This window comes from Leopardus geoffroyi, chromosome C3 (assembly GCF_018350155.1).
Source record: "Leopardus geoffroyi isolate Oge1 chromosome C3, O.geoffroyi_Oge1_pat1.0, whole genome shotgun sequence".
In the NCBI taxonomy this organism is placed as follows: Eukaryota; Metazoa; Chordata; class Mammalia; order Carnivora; family Felidae; genus Leopardus; species Leopardus geoffroyi.
In genome coordinates, this window is record NC_059338.1 from 21,203,890 (window position 1) to 21,228,814 (window position 24,925).

The window sequence follows — 24,925 nt, forward strand, 5'->3', positions numbered from 1 at the left end:
GTGCACCAGAGACTGCTCTAAGCATGGAGTATAAGAGAGAGAGAGGACACCTGGGTGGCTCGGTCAGTTAAGTGTCTGACTCTTGATTTCAACTCAGGTCATGATCTCTGGTTGGTGAGATGGAGCCCCATGTCGGGCTCTGTGCTGACAGTGCGGAGCCTGCTTGGGATTCTGTCTCTCCCCCTCTCTCTGCCTCTCCCCCAACTTGTTCTCCTCTCTCTCTCTCTCGCTCTCAAAATAAATAAACATTTTTAGAAAGAGAGAGAGAGAGACTGTGTGTGTGTGTGTGTGTGTGTATGTGTGTGTGTGAGTGTATGTCACAGAATCTTCACAACAATCCTCTGAGGAAGCTACTATTATTACCCTTTACAGATGGAAAATTAAGGCCCAAGTTTACACTGCTTAGAAGTGGCACACCTGGTCTTTATACTCAGGCCATCTGAACTCTGGGGTCTGTGCTTCTAATTGCTACACTCTACTGCCTGGAATGGGCATTCACCCAAGCAGGACACCAGTTGGAGATCACACCTCAAGTCATTTCCCTGAAGTACCACCACACAAAGTGTTGTCTCGTATTTTTCAGGTGATCCTATGGCCTTAAGATTTTTCAGACTTATGGTGTCTGCAGCCTACTCTGGCAGAGCTCCTGTGTCACTTTGAGAAGTTCAGAGATTGAACTGGTCACTTAATTAGGCAAGAGCACAAGTGGTAACTTCCTGTTCCCTGGGAAACACTGCCCTGAGCACTAAGAACTTACAAAGGTAAAGAGGGAATGGCCATTGTACTCAGACAGTGCTGTGGACTGAATTGTATACCCTCAAATTCATATGTTGAAGCCCTAACCTTTAATGTGATAATATTAAGAGATAGGAACTTTGGGGGTAATTAGGTTTAGATGAGGTCATAGGGTGGGGTCCTCATGATGGCATTAGTGCCCTTAGAAAAAGACATACCCAAGAGTCTCTCTCTCTCTCTCTTTCTCTCTCTCTCTCCCATATGTGAGGACACAGTGAGAAAGTGGCCATTGGTAACCCAAGGAGAGAGTACTCACCAAAAACCAACAAAGCTGGCACCTTGATCCCCAACTTGCAGCTGTAGAACTATGAGAAAATAAATTTCTGTGTTTTAAACCACCCAGTCCATGAATTTTGTTATGGCAGCCCAAGCTAAGATAGACACAGACAGTATTTAATGACAGAAATAGGACAGGCATTCAAATCTGTGTATTCACAGGAGAGATTCATACAGGAGCAAGAAATCCTATTTAGAGATTCTACCAAATACTTTGGTAGAAGTATTTATGTATCTTAATAGAACAGGTAAATAGGGAAGGATGGACGTTTGTCATTAAGGCAGATAATGATTATCCTTATTACTATTGCTACCACTTACTGAATATTTAACAAAACATTTTCTCATTTAGTCCTCAAACAACCCTATGGAAAATTAAAATAGACAGACTAGGTAATTTACCCAGAGCCCATAGCAGTAACCTCAGGACAAAGACTAGACTTTAGCTCTGACTACAAAGCCGCTGCCTCTGCCCTGATCATGGAGAAGGTAGCAGGACAGGTCTGGGTTTTGCCGGCAAAGCTTCCAGAGAAGCTGAAACTTGGGAGAGCAGAAAGCCAGCAAACAATGCCTAGATTCAAGGCTTTCAGAAAAAACAGTAAGATCCTCCTTTTTAGCTCCTGCCAAAACGAAGGAAAACAGCAGCTTCTTGTTTGATTCTCCTTTTTAAATCAATCCAGGGTGAATTAAAAAAAAAAAAAAAAAGCATCAACCAAAGTTGCACACGGAAAGGGCCATCGACCTCAAAAGATTCTAAAAGGAACTTTGATCAAAGATAATCACATGCTTCGTTATTCTTCGTGGGTCACATTCCCTTTCAGGTAAGTGTGAAAACTGGTAACGACTTGATGCTTAAAATTTAGTGACAGTGTATTATATCAAGATTTGGAGTTTAAAATCTAAAGTACTATATTCTCCTTCCACTCAGAAAAATCTGTGCTCTTAAGATACTTCGTAGAGAACTGAAAAGTTTGGTTAACTCCTACTGAGCCATTGTGGTATGGCTATATTTTTTTTCTGAAGCTCTCTGCTCATTTGAGCATTTTGTGCTCAGAAACAGCCCAATAGTTAAGAAAAATTGTCCTACCAATCAGTAAAGGCATTCTTTGTCAACCATCTGGCAGGCTTTTAAAATGGATCTTTTTTTTTCCCCAGCCAAATGATTTTAACACAATCTTATACCAGATGTCTTCTGTTTTTGAACAAATCATAATAGAAAGCAATTTCTGTCTCTCCACCAAGGTATAAATAGTGAATAATCTTGGCTCCATTTGAAGTGTAATGCAACAAACTGGGGTATCCTAAACTCTAAGACACTATTCATTTTTTCTTTCAGTTTCCTTATGGATATTTTCTATTTCCCAAGATTATTCTAAAGAATAAGGAAAATGATACATTCAGAGATAAACAGACAACAAATGTTGGCTCTATTTGTTTTGTTATAAGAATAAGTTTACCTTGGGGGTGACTGGATTGCTCAGTCAGTTAAGTGTCTGACTTTGGCTCATGTCGTGCTCTCATGGTTTGTGGGTTTGAGCCCCATGTCAGGCTCTGTGCTGACACCTCAGAGCCTGGAGCCTGCTTTGGATTCCGTGTCTCCCTCTCTCTTTGCTCCTCCCCTGCTCATTCTCTGTCTCTCTATATAATAAATAAACATTAAAATTTTTTTCTTAAAAAGAATAAGTTTACCTTGGGAATTATAAATAATTCATAAATGTGAGTAGAATTCAATCCTATAACCAAATATGCCTTAAGAAAATGTTCAGCTAATTAGCATTTAAAGATATGCATAATTTTTGTTGCTCTGCATGAGAATTAAGCCAACTCAAATTTATATTAAGTGTACTTGTTAAATTTTTACACAAATTACTTTTTATGTAATTTCATATTTAAATGACTTTGTTAATGTAATTTCATATTTCAAATGACTTATATCCCTCCTCTTTATTGTTTAATGTTTATTTATTTATTTTGATAGCAAGAGAGAGAGAGAGAGCGAGTGCAAGCAGGGGAGGGGCAGAGAGGGGGGGAGAGAGAGAATCCCAAGCAAGTCCATACTCCACACAGAATCTGACGGGGGCTCCATTTCACAACTGTGAAATTCTGACCTGAGCCGAATCAAGAATTGGATGCTCAACCTACTGAGCCATCTAGGCGTCCATCCCTCCTCTTTCCAAAAGGATTCAAAGTAGATTAAAGCAAAAGATATAAGAGAGAAAAGGAGAAAATTTCCAGACAACTAAAAAAAACAAAAAACAAACAAACAAAAAACATTTTTATTATAATAAAACACTTTGATGCTACTAACATTCAAATTTGGTTTTGTATGTCCTCAGAATAAGGTCCAATACATGATAGGTAGATACTAAATCAGGTGGCTGCCATTTCGCCATTATTACACAGAAAGAAACATGTCAACTCTTTAAAGAAGAATTTTTCCTGGCACTAAATTCAAACCAAGAGTTTATAGGTTAAGGAAAGAGAATTGGTGAATTAAAAAAAAAAGAAAAAAAGGCACAGATACTCATAGAGACACTCTGAATAATCTTCAAAACATAAACCAGAATGTCTCTAGGGAGATGGACTGTGATGATAACTTAAACATTCCAGAAGCTCCAAGATGACAGGATCACCTGCACAAAGATGCTAAAACACAGACAGAATGGATATTATTTTCTTGGACCAGAGCAGATAAAGATCACAAATTCTGAAGACTACAGGGTCCGGGCAGGTCGCAGAGAGTGTGGATTGAGTGCAGCGTGATACATCAGGGGTGTGGTGGGGCCTGTGGCAAACAGAGAGAAGGCAGGTCCCCAGCAGACCCCCAGGTGTGTGTACCCAGCCCTAGAAGAAACACGACACCAAGAACACTAATGTATGAGGAAACTCAGCCCATAGGCCATACATACAATTATGTTCCCAGTTGCAGACAGAAACTTCTTGTGAAATACTTCACATCAGATACACTATCAACATTACACACAACATCAAAATGAGGTTTTAAGCACAGTATGCAGGACTTCCGTGCCATGAAGGATGTGGTGGGTCATGGCAAGTCAACTCATACAACAACTGGGAAAAGCAGATAAATTACTAAAACTCACACCTCTCTAGACATGGAAGAGCTATGGGAACAATGAGGATAAAATATGCTAAAATCACAGGAAGGGCCGATTCCTTCCCAGGTGATGTTGATAATCACTGACTTGAGAATGGAAGGCAAAAGTGCTAAACTCAAAATCTCCAAAAGGCCCAAATGAATCTCCTCCTCTTTCAGGGCAGAGATAGCCCACCAGGTGCTCAAGGGAAAACCTAAGACACTCAACACCTAAAGAACACGGATAAGCCTGTTCTGAAAAATACTCAGGTATCATGTAACTCAATATTTTACCCCTGAAAATATTATCTTCTTTGACAAAACCCCCAAATTTAGAAACCATCAGGCCAATCAAGATAATGAACACTTATCTCCACCACCCCTAAAAGCTAACTTGTTCCCCTTTGCAACCCTGTTATACAAAAATTCTTTTTTCAGTTAGGTTGCCGTGTAATTGCCACATAACTGCAGATTGTTTGCATGTAAATGATATTTAACTACCTCCAGCTTCACCTTGTTATCTTAATTAAGTTTCAGCAAGGCCCTTATCTTCCAGCTTTGAGTAGAAATCATCTCATTCCCTAACCTACTATTTTTCGCCTTTTCTACATAACAAATCCTATTGGTGACTGTTCTTATATAGGGAGTGATTCCAACATAGAAGGATGTCAACAGATATATCCTCACAGACGATCTCAAAAAATAAAAAGCAACTCTTTATAAAATACCTATGCATAAGCATTCAGTATACTACGATCATGACATTTTAGAGGCACTAATAATTTGACACAAATATTCAAAGAAACACAAGTTCCTAGGCAAATTAGGCCCCATACTCAATAGTTCATAAAATAATTTACTTAAAAGGTACTAATCCCCACCACCACTACCCCCCCCACACACACCTCCTTGAAGATCACTTCTAAAGAAAATTTCTGAGTTTACACCCTCAATTATATTGTGAATATCAGAATATCTCCCTGGAATCTAAACACTTTAATATTCAAGGAATAGAATTGTTTGAAACAAATCTTTTATGATCATATATTTTGTAACATAAAGACCTTATAAAAACTGAAGAATGATTTGTATAGGGAGCATCACATGAAATAATATAATTGATCAGGCAACAAAAGGTCTGGCCACAAGATACAGACAAGATCGTGCAGATTTTACTAGAAGACGTCAGTGGCATTATAGCAAATCTCTGGTGATGCATGAGTTGTGGCAATTCCCAGTTGTTGGGGAATAAAGGGAGGTAATAACTGTGTGTGTGTGTGTGTGTGTGTGTGTGTGTGTGTGTGTGTGTGTGTGAGAGAGAGAGAGAGAAAGAGAGAGAGAGAGAGACTGCGAGACTGTGAGACTGATAAGCTTTTTGAAAAGTTAAAATATCTTTAAACAATGTAGGAAATTTCTTAGTCTGGAACCAAACAGTCCCAGACATTCAGAGAACATTATCTTCTACTGAAGTCTAATTCCTAGTTGATGAGTTTTCCTTTCTGAGAATACTCATACAGCTACTTGGCACTGCTTTCAAAGTGAGTTTTTGTGCCTGGTTTATTCTTGTATCTCCCAGACCGAACAGTCTGTATCAGAACTTTGTTAGGTGAGAAGTGACAGACTTAATCAGTGTAGAAGAGGAGAATAAGCACAGTGGAGATCACAAACACATAAACTTATGAAACAGGGCTGTTGCTTTCAAACCAGGCACTTGTATTTTATTTGCTCATTTAAAAATGGTGAGATGGAGGCACCTGGGTGGCTCAGTCAGTGAAGTATCCGACTCTTGATTTCATGGTTTGTGAGATCAAGCCCTGTGTTGGGCTCTGTGCTGTCCGCATGGAGCCTGCTTGGGATTCTCTCTCTCTCTCTCTCTCTCTCTCTCTCTCTCTCTCTCTCTCTCTCTCTCTCCCCCTCACTGCCTGTCTCTTTCTCCCTCTCCTACTGCCTTTCCCGCTCATGCTCACATACACACTCTCTCTCTCTCAAAATAAATAGATAAACATTTTCTTAAAATGGGGAGATAGCATTGCAGTCAGAGTAGGAAAGAAGGACAGTAAGGAGGAAAGGAAGCACACCGAATCAATCATGCAGAGAAGCATAATGGTTACAGCATGGCAGAGCCAGACTCTGGTTTTAACGTTGACACCAATACAAATATGGATAAACTTAACTTACAAATTACTTAATCTTGCATCTTGTGTAAATTGGAAGTATATCAGCATCTACTTCATAGGATCATTTTGAGGATTAAATAAGTTAACGCAAAGAATAGTGCCTGGCATATTGCATTATACAAATAGTCATTGCTATTATTGTTATCCAATGTTCGTTTTATATTAATTTGTATTTAACATCCAAACAATTGGAGAGAACTAGGTGAAAATAAAATGATTTTTTGGAAACAGAAACCCAACTCAAATTGGACTTTTTTTAAAATGGAAATTATGCTCAGCTTTGGGAAGGGCTGTATCTCATGAAACACGAGGACAAGAAGGTGCTTGGGTGATCTTTGGTAAACAGTGGAACCATAGACGACTCAAACACCCCCAGACTCTCTCCTTCATTCTTCAGGACAGCTTCCCTCTTTCTCTTTCTCTTTGCAAAGCAGCTTCCTCCTCTCTGAAACCCTGCTGGGAAACACGGGGCTGACACGTCACAAGCCTTATGTCCTAAATTCTAGAAACTCAGAGAATGGTATACTTTTCTCAGTTCCAGTTTTAAAACCTTCCCAGGGAAGGTTTCCCATTGCCCATTCCCGAGGCAGCTCCATAAAGGCCCAGATGGGCGAAGGACAGAATAGCTCCAAGGACATGCCTAAGCACTCTTGAACATCTTTAAAAATGTTTTTACATAAAAAGGAGATTATTTAACAGCAGAAATAAACTCCCTCTGAATCAGTCCCTGCCATCTCCTCTGCCAGGATCCCTCCATTGGCTTTTCTTCTCGAGCTCAGTTAAGGCTCTAAGAGCAAAAGAAACTCTCCCAACTTCCTGATACTTTCCCACACTTGGAACAGAACTGTGTTTGTGTGATGTTCATTTCTGAATGAGTCTTGCTTGTTGTGTATACTTGTTTGGTCTAGATTCCAAATCTAGATGCCTAAGTTAGAGGAATCTCATTCTTGGTTTTAACCACAAGTTTGGGTTTTTAAGTTGCAACTTAGAAAATCATATCATTGGATTCTTGTAATTGAAATGTTGTGGCTATGTATCGTAAACTCTGAAAAAGAGTTTTCATAAGCAAAAATTACTTTATACTCTGAAAGTTTGTTGTGATCTGTTTAACATGCGGGTATGTGTGTGCATGTGTGCATGTATTTTTTATGACATTCTCAGTACTTCTATTTTCATTAGAAAAACAATGTTTCCTTCAAAATAATTCCTGATATGCGATAGAGAAGACACTGCTGTTCTCTTGTATGTCCAGCTTCATGTGCGTTGAACACACAAAAGTGGTTCAACAAATAACTGTTTTTAAAAAAATTAGAGTGGATGAGTAAATGAATGGTTGAATGGGGGGAAAAAGGTAAACTCTCTCTAGTCCTGTTAGTTACAATTCAAAAGCTACCATGTCGGGAATAAGAGGAAAAAGAAGGGCAGTTGGGCAGGAAGGTTAGTGTTCTAAATTGAAAGCAACTTTAGAACCAAGTGCAGTGAGTGATTCTTAACTAGATCTTGTTTTGGGGAGAAAAAAAATAGCTGTATAAAACAGTATGGGGAAAATAATTTGAATATGGGCATTTAGTAATATAAGACAATTAGATTAATTTTAAGTAGATGCTACAATGGTTACAGAAGAAGTATTTGGGATAAGTAGGATGTTTAGTATTTATATTACAGTATCTTTATAAATAAAAGAGGAAATAAATACAGCAAAAGTTTATGGTATGTGTATATAAGGGAAAGAAGCTACCAAAAACAAAGGTGCATAAGTAGTTCTAAAAGTACTTTCGATCCTTGAGGCCTTTTGTTAGCGGGTACAAAATACTCCTTCCTTTTTTTTTATCTATGAAGAGAAACTATGGGCCCTTTCAATATGACACCAACCCAATTTTCCAGTATTTTTTAAAGTTTTATCCTTGATCTTTTTATCCTTTTAAACTTTTATACTTGACACAAATCATTCTTGTGACTCATTCTTTCACAAAAAGATAAAATTTGGTGCTGTTCACTCCTGTATCCTCTTGGAATATCCTCTACTCTCATCTCAACTTATCCTTCCACTTACGGCCCAAGTGAAGCACCATCTTGTCTGCTAACCAGTCCGTGTTGGAAAAATCTCTCACTGCCCTACCCTTGTAGATTCACAGTGTTAACACTTTGAAGAGCATTAGGAATCAGCTGGGGATGCTTCCAAACTGTACAACCCCAAAACCACACCTCAAGAGACTGGCATTCAGTAGGTAGAGATTAGAGCCAAGAAATCTGTGTTTTTATTAAGTGCCCTAGGTAGTTTTGATGCAGGTGCTTTAAGCACTTCATGTTTAAACAAATGCTTGTCTACATACTTTGGAACTTTCCTAATTGTTTTGAGTGCATGTTTTCCCCATCATAGGTTTAACAACCTTAAAAACAAAAATCATGGGGCACCTGGGTGGCTCAGTTAGTTGAGCATCTGACTCTGGACTTGGGTTCAGGTCATGATCTCACATTTGGTGAGTTCAAGTCCCACACTGAGCTCTGAGCTGACAGTGAGGAGCCTGCTTGGTATTCTTTCTCTCCCTCTCTCTTTCTGTCCCTCTCCCACTTGTGCATGTACCCTCTCCCTCAAACATTTTTTTAAAAATCACAACTTATATATTTCATGACCAAGAATCTGGCAGGCACAGTATCCTGTATATACAATGCAATATTACATATTTGTTAGGAAAAAAATTTAGAGCTAGTAGGAAATTATAATCATTCTAAATATTTCTATAAATATTATCTTTGTTGATTTCTTTAAATATTTGAATTTGCTGTACTAGTTCCCAAAGATAAAAAAAAAAAGAAATAAAGAAAAACCCACTTTAAAAGTTATATATATAACTTTAGGTTATATATATACACACAGACTGTTATTGCCAGGAGTTGTACTTATGTTGGTTTTTCTTTATATATATATATATACACACACACACATATATATATACATGTATATATATATACATATATATATACACATATATGTATATATATATATACATATATATATATACACATATATATGTATATATATACATGTGTATATATATATATATATACAAAGTCATAGAATTACATTTAAATCTAAATTCCATTTAAATCACACATCTTAGTATTTACTAATAGCATCAATCTTTCTCTAGAAGAGCTGTATATTTCGTAACCTTTAGAAAATATGACTTCTTCAATTATGGATGAAATATATAAAAATATATATTATATATGTATATTAATATGTTAAATATATATCATTTCCTCCACAATTGAAGAAATCATCATATTTCCTAAAGTATACCAATAATATACAGACACACCCGTACACAGACACATAAATACACACCTATATACATAAATGTACAAAGAAAGAGAGGAGTTGACCTTAGCTACGTCAATTAACATATGACGTAAATGTGGTAATGAATCTGAAGTAATTAGCCTCCTGGTATTCCACACCCTACGTGTTATGGGTTCGAAAATGTCAGTTAGCTTAAACACCAGGGAAAACTAGAGAAAGGCCTGTAGACAAGTTGATATTTATCCTCATCTATCCATTTTTTTCCATGTACTCCCTATTCTTTTTTTTTTTTTTTTTTTTAATTTAGTGCTTTGTTCTACTCCATAGTATTTGTTGTTTGGTTTTATTTCGTTCTTAGTATTAGGGCATTTAGTGGGTATTTTTATGATCCTTATGCTTCCTCCTTTTATATCTTAATCTTTAGGAAGGACTGTAAAACAACAGGCAAAAAGTCCCATAGGATTAACATTTTTTTCTTATTTAAAAAAAATTTTTTTTAATGTTTATTTATTTTTGAGACAGAGAGAGACAGAGCATGAACAGGGGAGGGTCAGAGAGAGAGGGAGACACAGAATCCAAAGCAGGCTCCAGGCTCTGAGCTGTCAACACAGAGCCCAATGTGGGGCTCGAACTCATGAACCATGACATCATGACCCAAGCCAAAGTCGGTCTCTCAGTCAACAGCCACCCAGGAGCCCCACCTCCATTCTTAATATTATTGTCCCCTATCCTACATGACTATGAGGGTAACATTCTCTGTTTATCTTGCTTTAGGTTTGTTGAGTTTCATGAACTATAAATTATTGTTTTCCATGAAATTTGAGGAAGTTTTGGCCATTATTTCTTCAAATACTTTTTCTGATTCTTTTCTCTTCCCTTTCCTTATGGAATTCCACTTCCATATGTTAGATTGCTTCGGAATGCCCCAGAAGTTTTTGAGGTTTTGTTCATTTCTCTTTAATCTCCTCCCACCCCCCCCACCCCCGCCGTTCTTATATTTATGTAATTTCTATTGATCCTTTTTCGAATTCACTAATTATCTCTTACTCCATTTCTGATCTTTTGTTAAACCCATCTAGCAGTTTTTTAAATTTTAGTCACTTTATTTTTCAGGTCTAGAACTTAATTTTTATATAGTTACCACTTCCCTGTCAAGAAATATTTGAATATATTTTCTTTCAATGTTTAAAAAAAATTTTTTTTTAACGTCTGTTTTTGAGAGACAGAAAGAGACAGAGCATGAGCAGGGGAAGGGCGGAGAGAGAGAGAGGGAGACACAGAATCTGAAGCAGGCTCCAGACTCCAAGCTGTCAGTACAGAGTCTAATACAGGGCTCGAACTCACGAAACTCAAGATCATGACCTGAGCCAAAGTCGGAGGCTTAACGGACTGAGCCACCCAGGTGCCCCTCTTTTAATCTTTAAAACATATTTATAATACCTACTTGGAAGGCTTTATCTAGTAAATCCAACACCTGGGCCATCTCAGGGTCAGCTTCTATTGGCTACCTTTTTTTCCCAAGTATGGGTCACAATTTCCTGTCTTCTTGCACATCTTATAAATTTTGGGCTGAAAACTGGCATTGTAGACAATATGATATAGGTATTCATAGTGCTGTTTTGTTCTTCTGAGAATTATTGGAGCTTTATTTTCCTAGGCAGTTAACTTGCCTGGTATTTAACTAAAAATATAGCTTCCCCCTATGGAACACAGCCTGTGGTTTCTTACTTCTTTCTTACAGATCCCGGTAAGACTCCCTGTTGCCACAAAATTCTCTGTTAAGCCAAAACTTAGGGCAGAGATTAGACTCACTTTCTGTGATTTCTTGCTTGTAGGGACTCTTCCCTATTTTCCAGTTGCTATTCTGCATTGGGGTTCCGTATCATCATATCTCAAATCCGCCCAGCTTCAGCTTTCTGCCACCTGTGCTGTGCACAGTTGAAAATTGCACTCAGTTAAGAAAAGCATCCAAATCACAGATCTGGATCTAAATACTTATATTTTTCAGACTTCTCTCTAGCGTCTGTTTAATTTTCATCAAGCCTCTTGTCTGTACGTATGTAGTTCAGCAGCCAACCATGGATTTGGACAGTTTATGCTCTGAATTTGTCTTACTTCTAAGTTTTGTGCTGTCCAAGTTTTCCTTTAAATTTCTAGCTGTTTCCCAGTCCCAAACTCTGATCTTGATTTCATTAGCTAGTAAGGCTGCAATTTATTTCCACAGCCATATCTGTGAGAGTTGGGTCTCACCCTGGGACCATAAGCTGTAAACGCAATTCTTACACATTCCAGTAACAGGTTTTTAAAACCCTGCCAGTTACACATTTCTATTTACTTTAAATGCCTTCTAGTGTCTTTATATAGATTTTTTAATCCAGTATTTTACAGTTACCTGCAACTGTTTTACCATCTGCCTTTAACTACATTCTTTTTTGAGCTACCATTTATCACACATCTAAACGTGCCAAAACATGTGCTAATAAGTTACATGAGATACGCTTACCTAATACAGCAATCCCATTAGATTTATGTTAAGACTGAGATCAAACGGGTTTGCTAACTTGCCCAATGTCATTTAATTAATAAGTCTAGGATTGGGAATTTAACTCAGACCTCTATGACTCCAGCAATATATTCTTTATAATCAATAATGGTAATTGTTTAATGCCTTCTTACTGGGTACCTGGCACAGTCTCAGGAGCTTAGGGTAATTCATTAATCAACACATTTATTCCTCACAATAAGCCAGTGAAAGTGATACTATTGTCAACCCACTTACAGATGAGAAAACTTAGCTACAGTTTACATTGTCTGAAGTCATACCGATATTAAGTGCTATTGCTCAGATTCACATGTAGGTAATCTTGCTCTATACTCAAGAACAAATTAGACTTGGATCCTATATGCTTCCTGCAATTGAAACAAGATAGATTAGATATACCTATAAAGATAATTGGCTATAACTTTTTAAACTGTAAGTTGTTATAAAAATGACATCTGTATCATCCAGAAATTGACATTAAAATCAAGAGTATTATAAAATAACAGAATGTCAGAGCTATAAATACAGTTATTAATATCAATTAATATAGATTTTTCAAAATCTTTATAACTCATTCATTCAAATAAATATACTTTAAAACAGCTACATAAAGAAATGTTTTTAAATATATAACAGGTTAAGGTTTTTTAAAAATAGTTTTATTTTATTTTTATTGATTTACTTTTTTTTTTATGTTTATTGATTTTTGAGACAGAGAGAGACAAAGCATGAACGGGGGAGGGTCAGAGAGAGGGAGACACAGAATCTGAAACAGGCTCCAGGCTCTGAGCTGTCAGCACAGAGCCCGACGCGGGGCTCAAACTCACGGACGGCGAGATCATGACCTGAGCCGAAGTCGGCCGCTTAACCAACTGAGCCACCCAGGCGCCCCTGATTTACTTTTTAAGTAGGCTTCACCCCAGTGCTAAGCCCAATGTGGGGCTTGAACTCATAGCCCTGAGACCAAGACCTCATCTGAGACCAAGAGTCAGGCACTTAACCAACTGAGCCACCCAGGTCCCTCAAAAATAGTTTTTATTTTAAATCCAATGATATACTTTTATAATATCTGAAAACTCTTTTCTAAATTAAGCGTATACAAAAATGTCAATTATTTAAATGTTGCTTTTGCATATAGTTTTTCCAAACACAAGCACCATCCCGATCATCACCATTACCACTATAGCATTTCTTTGGAAACCTGTTTTTTAGCCAGAATTTCACACATGACTTTTCAGTTGGATACTTAAATTCCACTATTAGTCATGAGTCATTCTACGAGTGACAATAAAATTGAAAAATTATTATTGTCATGTAAATTCAACAATTTTATTTAAAAAATAAACTCCAGGGGCGCCTGGGTGGCGCAGTCGGTTAAGCGTCCGACTTCAGCTCAGGTCACGATCTCGCAGTCAGTGAGTTCGAGCCCCGCGTCGAGCTCTGGGCTGATGGCTCAGAGCCTGCAGCCTGTTTCCGATTCTGTGTCTCCCTCTCTCTCTGCCCCTCACCCGTTCATGCTCTGTCTCTCTCTGTCTCAAAAATAAATGAACGTTAAAAAAATTAAAAAAAATAAATAAATAAACTCCTGTCACTTTTGAGAAAGCTCATTTTAGGTGGGGAAACCACTGAAATCAACTTTTCCAAGAGGTAGTAGTCTATGTAAATCAAGAACTAGGGAAGTGGCAACTTAAGTGACAACTTAAGGCAATTGCTAAATTTTGGATCTCCTAGAATAGACTCTTCAGATAAGTTTAAAGGCTCCTCCAGGTGAGTAATCTGTTTCAGGTAACTACTTTCCTAATGTACACATAGCAACAATTTCATCGGTGGAGTCCCCAAAATGACATAGTCACTTTTTCCTTCATTCTACCTGAGCCCATGAGGCAGATTGTGATCAGATAGATTATTTCCATGATTGCCAAATGCTTTTCATTTCCAACAAGGAAATGACTAAGGAAACTAGTAAGAGAAATACAAAGAATTATAACACACTGGAAAAGTGTTAGTTAAGCTTCTTGACCCAGTAGGCTCCACCACAAAATCAAAGCAGGAAATCCTCGGAAGAAATCAACCCTAGTCAACACTTACTATAAGTAAATCCAAATCAGATTAATTAGAGCATTTACTCCACGTAGAGTACCTCTAACCTTTGGTTTTATGACATGACATTTAAAAAGCAATAAAATGGGGAAGACCTTAAACTGTGAGTTGGCTGAAATTATTTTGACCAATTCCATTTTATTTCCTGCCACATATCATTTCTCATTCTTGCAAAAGTAGTTGCTTAAAAAAATATATCTAACAACATGTTAAAAAAACAACTATAAGCCCTCCAGGGTGCTTTTTTTCCCCCATCATCCAAAAAAATATATAATTAAAAACCTTCAATTGCAATATTCATAAAAGAATCATGAAAATAGTCCTTCAAGCCAATTACCTCCCCTTTCCTAGAATGTCTTAGTCTCAAAGGGTTCTCAATTCATCTCCACCGGGTAAGAGTTGTCGATATTGATAAAATAACAAACAAACAAGAGTTCATTCCAGGAGTAACTGCACTTGAACCACAGCAAGAACAGACTACAAGTTAAAGGTCCTTCCAGATTCAAAGAAATAAAATCTCACTTCTGGGATGTAGACACTATGACAGAATAGTGAGTGAGATCTCTTTTCTGAGCAAAGAGTATTTCTCAGTATCTTCTTCAAACACACCATGTGGGTGCCACTCTGTTAGTCATTAGCCTGACCAACACAGGACCTACTGGTAAAATCTGATTTTGCTTTGGGCCTATTTGTCACTCTACTCGTGGTCAAAGAAGAAAATCTTGAGAATTTTGACTATTTCTGAAATGTAATATAAACAAAATGAGACGGAAAAGAAGAACAGAGAAGCAGTTGATGGTTGAAATGAGATACTGGAACATTGTGCCGCAACAAAATAAACTGCTAAATTGGAACTACAGTACCCCACAGAGAAAATTTCAACTAGTGCTCTGGTAAACAAAAGTCACATTAGCCACTCTCTCACCAACATGTTACCAGATGCTCAGTTCTTATCTCATTACATTTCAAGAGATGTTATAAGTGAAAAAATATTTCACTCACTTAAAAACAGAAATCAGTAGGGAAATCCTACTGGTTGGCTTCATAGAAATATATTTTACAGCCAACTCAGCTGTAATAAATCTATTATACAAAATAATATCTTTCTACCTATACCCTATATACTCTCATTACTATTCTTTGATTAGTAATATCACAAACTCTCACACTTTGATTAACATTTTTCTCAAGGATTACCTCAATTGCCAGAAATGTAGAAATTCAAAGTCTTTCACATTGATCTAAAGTTTTGTTTGCGTAACTCACGGGAAAAGAAATGACAGCAGAGTCTAGAATGAAGTATATAAAAGCACCAGATGAAGTCTTAACACAACTCTCCTGCCAGCCTACCTGTTGGGTCACTTGACTTTCATCAGCTTTGAAGTGAGAAGGACACTGCCTAACCTCACAGACAAGGTATCTTGTGTGACTGAGCTCTCACTGCTCTGAAACCCTGACAGATAGCCTCTGACTCAGTAAAAGTCCGTTTGGATGGTTTTCTTTTTAAATTTTTTTAAACTTTTCATTTCTTTTCTGTATCATATGAGGGAAAGTCCAAGGTTCTTTTTACATCTTTCTTACCAAATATAGCAAAACCATTTATACCAAAGCTAAAATGTACAACTCTGCCCACAGTCACAACCCTTTAACAGGCACACATTTGTTGAATTACCCTGCAGTGGAATTTCATAAAAGGAGAATGCAAATTTCAAAAAAAAAAAAAAAAAAAAAAAACTGTGGTAAATGTATTTAGCAAAAACGTTTGAAATGATTGTCTAAAACAAAAGCAATTACAGAAAATTATTAATTTAATCCTTATGTATGTCACTCTAGTTCAAAGAATGGAAAAATGTATTGATAATCTGAAAAGGCATTCTTCTACAAGAATTAAGAAACAGCCAGTCATTATGGCACACCATTTCTACTCCCAGACGGCATGTCAGTGGAAATAAAAACAGAATTCATTGAACATCTGTGGATCCTCTTTTTTAAAAAGCAGCTTTGAGGAGCTATCTAAGGGAATATTATTTTAAAATGTCATTTTAAAAAGGATAGCATTTGAGCAAGAACATGTATCAGATTTCATTTTATTTATGAATTCTGAATTTTTGCTTTATCATAATGTCTTTCAAAGGGAAGTCGGGTGGCATTGTCATCATCAAGTAAGGATTTCCTCTGGTGTCCTCAAATGAGAAAGTTTCTAGTCATTCCAGCAAGACTAACAATCAAGATTTTCTATCTGATGGTGAAAATGGAGATGGTTAAGGGTAGGAGAGATGAAGTTAGGAGCTTGACCAATCTCAGTGAATATAAATATAAATATAAATACGATTTTCTCCACTATCCAGATGATAAGCTAATTTTTACTTATATAATTATTTACAACGATGCATACCACCTGGAAGTAATCCAACAAGAATATCTGGCATTAGAATAGAGTTAATGGTCCATGTGTGAATTAATGGCACATCCACAAATAATGTAGTACTACCTAGAAAGCATTTTATTTTTTTAAAAATGTTTATTTAGAGAGACAGAGAGAGAGAGAGAGAAAGTGCAAGCCAGAGAGGATCAGAGAAGGAGAAAGAGAATCCCAAGCAGGCTCCACGCTATCAGCACAGAGCCCAACAGAGGGCTCGAACTGACTGAGCCACCCAGGTGCCCCCATAAAGCATTTTCAATGCAAAGTGTTATATGAGAGTCTTTAAGAGTCTGTAATGTTTTAACTCAAGAGCTGAAATTAAATAATTAATCATGTTTGTGTATGTATAAATAATCTTGCTAAGATAGTTTTTATAAATTAATTCTTTCTCCTCCCCTCTCCCCCACCTCTCTGACCCTCCTAAATAGCCTAATGTATTCACTTAATTTGGAAAGGCATTTTGGCAAAAGTTCTCCCCACCCACCCAATTCATAGTCAAGCCCCAAGGTGAATCAGTTTAGAAATCAGACTCATGAGGGAAGAGTATTTTATCTGCCAGGGCAACGTTCTGTGCTATTGTTTATAACTTTTTGTTGATAGTTACCCTGGAACACAAGAGGCCACAGTGGCCTCTGGGGAAATAAGATAAGCTTAATCATGCGTGATGAAACGCTGACATGGAATTGTAGAATATTTCAGTGATACCACAGATAATGTCCATTTTAACTTTCAGATAAATACAACATTTTGTTCCTACAGTAATGATGAATAGTAAGAGGTTGTAAAGAGACGAAGTAAACAAAACATCAAGGTTTTATTTGGCAATTGACACTAAAAATCGTGATGTACACAGAGATTATCCCCATTTTCAATATCTTTGGCAGAGATGCACCGCTATGGTTTCAGGTCTTATTCATTCATCTTTTTTTCTTTTTTTTCTATCAAACAAAAACTAGACATTTATTTTCTTTTTATGAAAAAACACAATGAACTTGTAGTATATGAACATCTTTAATATTCATTTCTTCTTTCTCATCACCTTCAGTTTCAGACTCCTTCCTCTGTCCCAACACTACAGTGATCAAATCATGACCATAGAGACTGAGAAAAATATTCAAGATATTGGAGACTCCATGGAAACTTTTTTCTCTTGTGCAGATTGCTAATTCTCCATGGAAACAGTTTAATTTTTTTCAACAAACATTCACTGGCCTATGATAAGGTAAACATACTTTGCCGTGAAGAGAATTTTGCCTAAAATTTATTGTATACATTCAAAGTCTATCATATGACGACATCAATAAAGTGCCCTAGAGTTGAGAATATCTCGATATTTCTGAGGTAAAACATTTGATAACATTTTTAAGGCACTCATAGACTGAAAATCTCATATCACTGAGGTAGTTCAATAAGTCATTTCTTATTACAGAAAAAAGTACACTTTTCAAAAAAATATGAGAAAACAAAATATAAATCCATGGTAAAAGTAGTCCTTATATGTTTCTCTTCAATGAACAAATATTTATTGAGATTCAACCAAATACAAAGCATTATGCTAGAAACCATGTGCAGAAGAAGGGAAGTGTCAGAAAGATTGAAAATATGCATTGCAACACTCCAAAATTCCGAAAGAATTTACAATGAGGGGGATTAAAATGGATGAAAGGCTAATTATTAATGTAAAGTAATATTATTTAGTGAATAAGAATATGCATTTGAATCCAGGTTTCACCAATTTCAGCTGGTGACCTTCATTCGAATTCTCTGGGATGTAGGGACACCTGGGTAGTTCAGTCGGTTAAGCATCCGACTTCGCTCAGGTCATGATCTCACGGTCAGTGAGTTTGAGCCCCACATGGGGCTCTGTGCTGACAGCTCAGAGCCAGGAGCCTGCTTCAAATTCTGTGTCTCCCTCTCTCTCTGCCCCTCCCTACTTGCACTCTGTCTCTCTCTCTCTCTCTCTCTCACACACAAAAATAAATATACATTTAAAACATTTTTTTTTTAATTCTCTGGGATGTTTCCTCATCTGCAAAATGAGGATAAGAACAGTACCTTTCCCATGAGGTTTGAGGATTAAATAAGATAATGCTCTTAGCACAATGCTCAGCACTTAATAAGCACTCAGTAAATGTTGTCTATTGTCATTAGGTGTCAAATGACCAATACAGACAAGATCCTAAGGACTTGGAAATGCAGCAGAAGTGCTACGAACAGAGCAGATAAGAACACAGCAGATAAAAAGGAACTTCAAGCATGAGGGAGGACTCCAGCTAGGACTGACTGAAAGATGGTTAGGATCTGAATCGGCAGAGAAGACTGGGGTAGTATTGCAGTCTGGTGGAGTGGACCAAGGGACGAAGGATAGAACATCATATTTGCCAAACCAGTCTAACTAGAGTAGAAGGTATAGGCTGAGGTTTATTAGGATGTAATATTGGAAAAGGAAGCAGAGGCCAAATTATGAGGCACTTTGAATAAGAGGCAAAATAATCTGCACTGCATAGATAACAGGGAGTAATTAGAGGTTGCTGACTGCATATTATCAAAAACATTCACATAAATTTATGGAGTTTAGCTTTTGACAGCAAACTTTCTAAAAAAATTTTTTAACGTTTATTCATGTTCTGAGAGACAGAGACAGAGCATGAGTGGGACAGAGGCAGAGAGAGGGAGACACAGAATCTGAAGCAGGCTCCAGGCTCTGAGCTGTTGGCACAGAGCCTGACGTGGGGCTCGATCTCATGAACTGTGAGATCATGACCTGAGCCAAAGTAGGACGCTCAACCAACTGAGCCACCCAGGTGCCCCTTGACAACACACTTTCAAAAATAATATCCAACATGGTAATTGGAGTAACTGATTCATTTAAAAGCATATGTAGATTTTCTAAAGTACGCTTCATATGTATGTCTCCACCCTATCACATTTCATTTTCAGATAGATGTACAGGGCTCTTTGGCTTTTAATGTAAAAATGGAATAATTAATCTATTTTTATCTAAGATGCTTAACATATCTGGCCTACTGTGGTCTAAGAAGAGGATAATACAATGGTAAACAGAAATTGCTTAATGAGTCAACTGTGTGTCTGGTCTTGAAAAAAAAAAAAATGTCTTCAGTATTACATCACTCTGGCAAGTCAGCTATTCATCAGATCTCATTATTAGATAAGCATACCAAATTAAGTTTCATAACACTTAACCCAAAGTGATTTTAGGGCATACCAAAGATTCTTAGATATTTTATGTCTTCTCAAACATAAAAAATAAAAATAAATTAAAAAACAGTTTTTAGTTTTAAGATTCAGGGACTCTTAAAAATTTCAAATCCAAAACCTAATACAGGTTTCCATGTATTTCATTTCAGATATAAACTAATTATTTTTGTCTGTGGTTAACTAAAAAATATTAAAGCATGGCATGTATGTTCTTATATAGATAACATACTTAGATAAATGAGTGATTTTGGTCTTGGTGGAAATTCCTTTATTATCCTAGAATAAAAGTTTAATGGCAAGCATGGAGAATTCTCATGGATTCTCTCTGACCTGCATTCATTATTTTCTTTTCCTTCAGTATAGACATGGTTCAGGACCACCCTAAAAAAGTGATATAAAAGCATATCTGAATATAGATGTATGGGGGCGTGTGGGTAGTTCAGTAAGCATCTGACTCTTGATCTCAGCTCGGGTCTTGATCTCAGGGTCGTGAGTTCAAGCCCCACAATGGGCTCTGCACTGGGTGTGAAGCCTACTTAAAAAAAAAATAAAAACAAAAAAAATAAACATAGATATATTAAAGATTTTATCATCTTTTACCAATGAAAACAGCCCTCAACTTCAGTGACCAGTGTTTTACAGATGGGAATTATAAAACCAAAAGTTAGAAATGGCCACAAACTATAGAGAAAATTATTTAGGGATCAGGTTTTTAGGTTTGTTTTGTTTGTTTGTTTGTTTTAATACCTCCAATCCCATGTGTCAGCCTCCTGAAAGAACAAGGCTGCCTTTTACAGTATCCTAGATCTTTAATGTAGCAGGCTTTGTACTCAGAAAACATGTTTCTACAGCTTTCTTTTAATCAGTCCTAGTTACTCAAATCCATGTAAATTAACTGAAGTCAATCTGATGAATTAAATAATATCTCTAAGATACAAATGATACAAAGATACAAAGATAAGATACTAAGATACTAAGATACAAAGATAAGTTACATCTTGGAAGGGCACAGGGACTAAGGGATCTATATTTTAACGGGTATGTTTTCAGACAACCTGCTTTAACCATTAGAAAAAGAAGTTAGCTGCTGACTGTAAAAACCAGAAGGGTCCTTAGGAAGAGATACTTTCTAGCAGAAGGTTTTCAAATCCATTCATTCATATGACATAGTCATTCTACCAGTAAGGTCAGCCCTGCATGAGGATAAAGGAATTCTAGCCCTACTTACTACCCAATCAAGCACTAGGAAAAGGGTCAACATCACCAATTCCTCTACGTTAGGACCTCTAAACACAGCTTAGTGGTCCATACAGGAAACACCGCTGTTCCTATTCTGTTTGGATCCACAACCATTTACTCAGCAGCCAAGGGCAGTAAACAAATCACTGTGTGAGCTGATGCGGATCAGCAGTTCTCAGTCCGGCTGCCTAGTGACACAATGACCTGCTACAGTGAATGTTGGGAAAAGGGGCAGAGTTGCAATTAATACAGAAGGAATTGTTCATCCCTGGAAGCTTACTTTAGTTCTTCATCTTGATGGCCCAAATCTCAGCAAATCACTGCCACGCCTTGTGTGTGAACAGGTGGTGCTATGCAACAAAGGTTAAGTGCCACTGACAGGCAAGGTGAAAATAGTCCGTGCTTTCCTTGAGCACACAGCAACTATCATTCCTAAATGTCTCTCTACCAGCCCATGAGCGTGCATTGAACTTCAGTCGCGCAGGAATTTGGGAAGAGGTTTCACAGAATAGCTGTAAGAGGTCACCCCAGTAGCCCTAGTCTTAAAACAGTTGAAATCAGTATTAAATAGTGCTAGATTAAAAACATCCTGAGTGCAACCATTATGATTGATAATCCAATGTAACATTCAGCACAACCCCGATGTCTAATGTCTACTGAGCAAGTAAGTGAAAAAATTGAAGAGAGTGGGAAAGGAGGATTTGATGACAGCAGCTGGACTAATTAGATTGTGAATGGTAAACTGGCCTAGCATCAGGATCTTTTATGCAGCTGAAATCTTCCAAAGGCAGCTCAGTGGATGAAACAGAGAAAGGGCAACTGATTGGAGTTTGGAGAAAAGATGAGCCAGAAACTTCAGTCCCCCTCCTCCCATCCTGCTCACTTTTACCGGTTGCCCTGAGGCATCCCTTGAAACCTACAGCATTTCTCAGAGCAGCACGTCAAATCTCACCACGTCAAACTCCAAATTCTGTAACTGCCAGGATGAAATTTACCTGGTTTGTCATTGCAATTCTAGCACATGCCATAGATTCAAACACATAGTAAGTGTTCACTCAGTAAACATTTATAGAATGAATGAACTAATGTAGAATTCTAACAAACTACTCAAGGAAATGGAGTAGATTTTTAAAGGATTCAATAGTGACCAACTTATCCTAGGATTCATAGAATCCTTTAAAAATTAAAAAAGAAGTCTAAATAAAAATTCCTAGCATTTATATTTGGAGGAATTTTATAGTAAATAAAATACAATATTCGTTGTTTGTAGGTCTTCAAGTACAAGAAATATATACATGCACATATATATAAACACATAAATAAATAAATAAATAAATAAATAAATAAATAAATAAACTCCATTTCAGAAGCAGCTATGCCACTGTGCTTGAGTAGAATGAAAATTTGGATTCACCTCCAAACTCATTCATACTCATTGTTACCTTTGAGATTGAGCTGTGCAGTATCTATTATTCATTTAGAAAGTTATCTTCTCTGCTCACTGACTACAGCTGCTGAAGTGAGTGATTCACTCCTGATCTAGCTTCGTTCCAATTTCATATTGCCCTTGTGTTACTCAAAGTTAATCCTCAAGTTACAGGATACAGGATGTTTTCCCTAACCCAGAGCATTATACTCATGTTTCATTTATAAATGTTGATCTATTCATTTGAAGGTGACTCAAAGGCAGAACCCTCCTCGAAGATCTTCAGTGGCATTTCTTCTTTTCTTTAATTTTATTTATTTATTTATTTTTTCAACGTTTATTTATTTTTGGGACAGAGAGAGACAGAGCATGAATGGGGGAGGTGCAGAGAGAGAGGGAGACACAGAATCGGAAACAGGCTCCAGGCTCCGAGCCATCAGCCCAGAGCCCGACGCGGGGCTCGAACTCCCGGACCAAGAGATCGTGACCTGGCTGAAGTCGGACGCTTAACCGACTGCGCCACCCAGGCACCCCTATTTATTTATTTTTGAGAGAGAAAGAGACAGAGCACAAGCGGGGAGGGGCAGAGAGAGAAGGAGACACAGAATCTGAAGCATGCTCCAGGCTCTCAATGCAGGGCTCAAACTCAAAGACCGTGAGATCATGACCTGATCTGAAGTCAGATGCCTAACCTACTGAGCCACCCAGGCATCCCCTTCAGTAGCATTTCTTAATTAGAACAGCATACGCTGAAGACAAGGAATTGTATAATGTTTGCTGACTTAAATTGTATCAAATTTATAAAGTAAATTTATCTCAGTTATTCACTGCAGACAAATGTTTTCTACAGCGAGATACACAGTCAAAACCATTTGGCATTTTGGATATTTTCATTTATTAGAAATAATGCAAGAGGGTTCTAAAAGTTTAATCAAACTTGTGCTCACAAAAGCACACAGTTATAAGACCAATACTCTTCACAGTTTAATAAAAACACTAATAGACTAAAATATTTTTGAAACCTGCGAGCAGATTGGGGAGGTAGAAAAAATGAGTTCTACTGGAGAATATCTCATTCATGTCTCAAGATTTATATCAGTTGCATTAGCTTTCATTTTGATTTTAGAAATTCCATGAAAGTGAGTATGAAAGCCATGTGGACTGATTTCTACAGTTTGGTCATATGTTCAAAAAGCATAAGGATATTCTCAGATTAATACACTCATTTCAGAACTTTTAAATTCTAGGAATTCAAAAATTCACTGTCCCTCCTCTCTTGGAAGAATAAGTACTTGATAACTGAGACAACTTCTAAGGTTAGCTCAAGAAATATACCTGCAAAACCTTGAAAATAATTGGTACCCCAGTCCTGTGACTCATCTCTAAAACTATGGCTTTGTTTCCACTGGAAAGCTCTGAAATTCTTCAAAATCTACTGTTCCATTGGAATCAGAACATTCACGCAATGGAATAAAATTCACCTTTCTATTAGCATCTATGTGGTCTATCCACACAGCCAATTTTTCTCTGAATACCTGCATTTCTTTGAACAAATTAGTACTATTCATTTTTCTCAGGTTTTTTTTTTTTTTTTTTAATTTCAACATGCTCAGACTTCTGGTCATATCACACAAAGGTACAATTTAAAAAATACTCATATTGATCAAATTGGCTCTCTCAAAATATTTTGGCCAAAAAAAAAAAAAAATACTTGATCTAAACAAAAGCAGCTCAATGAATATCTTTCAATAACTCTCCATCCTCTGACCGTCTAACACCACATTTCTACTTCAACTTCTTCCAAATATGCCATAAACTACTTCAGGGCTAAGGAGATGAGAACAAAAAAAATCTCAAACTTGAAATTGGCTTGCAAAGTTTATTGCACAAACTCTGTTAACATATAATACATTGGAAGCTGTGCACAGAAATAATTGTCTTTAAACCCAAATAAATGATTAATTTTTATCTTTTCATTGCAGATGTCCTCCTTGTGGCAAATGAACTCAGTTTTTATTGTTTTTAAGGTGTTGGAGATTTTCTTTTTTTTTTTTTTTACAAGTTTATTTATTTTGAGAGAGACAGAGAGAGTGTGATTGGGGGAGGGACAAAGAGAGAGGGTAAGAGAGAATCCCAAGAAGGCTCAGTACTATTAGTGCAGAGCCTGACGCAGGGCTTGAACTCACAAAACCGTGAGATCATGACCTGAGCCAAAATCAAGAGTCAGACACAACCCACTGAGCCACCCAGGTGCCCTGGTATTAGAAATTTTCTATCCCTTGATCTTGGTGGTAGTTACAATGATTAAAATTTACATTTGTAAAAAGT

General features: G+C 37.1%; 2 long non-coding RNA genes across 2 annotated transcripts in view; one reads left to right on the forward strand and one right to left on the reverse strand.

Annotated features, from left to right (window-relative positions):
• Positions 1-24,925, reverse strand: part of LOC123586740 — a 360,359-nt gene that overhangs the window by 310,708 nt on the left and 24,726 nt on the right. The window lies entirely within an intron of this gene.
• LOC123586741 lies at positions 1,351-18,067 on the forward strand. Its single transcript, XR_006706919.1, has 2 exons — positions 1,351-1,892; positions 17,759-18,067. It is a non-coding gene; the product is annotated as an uncharacterized LOC123586741 (long non-coding RNA).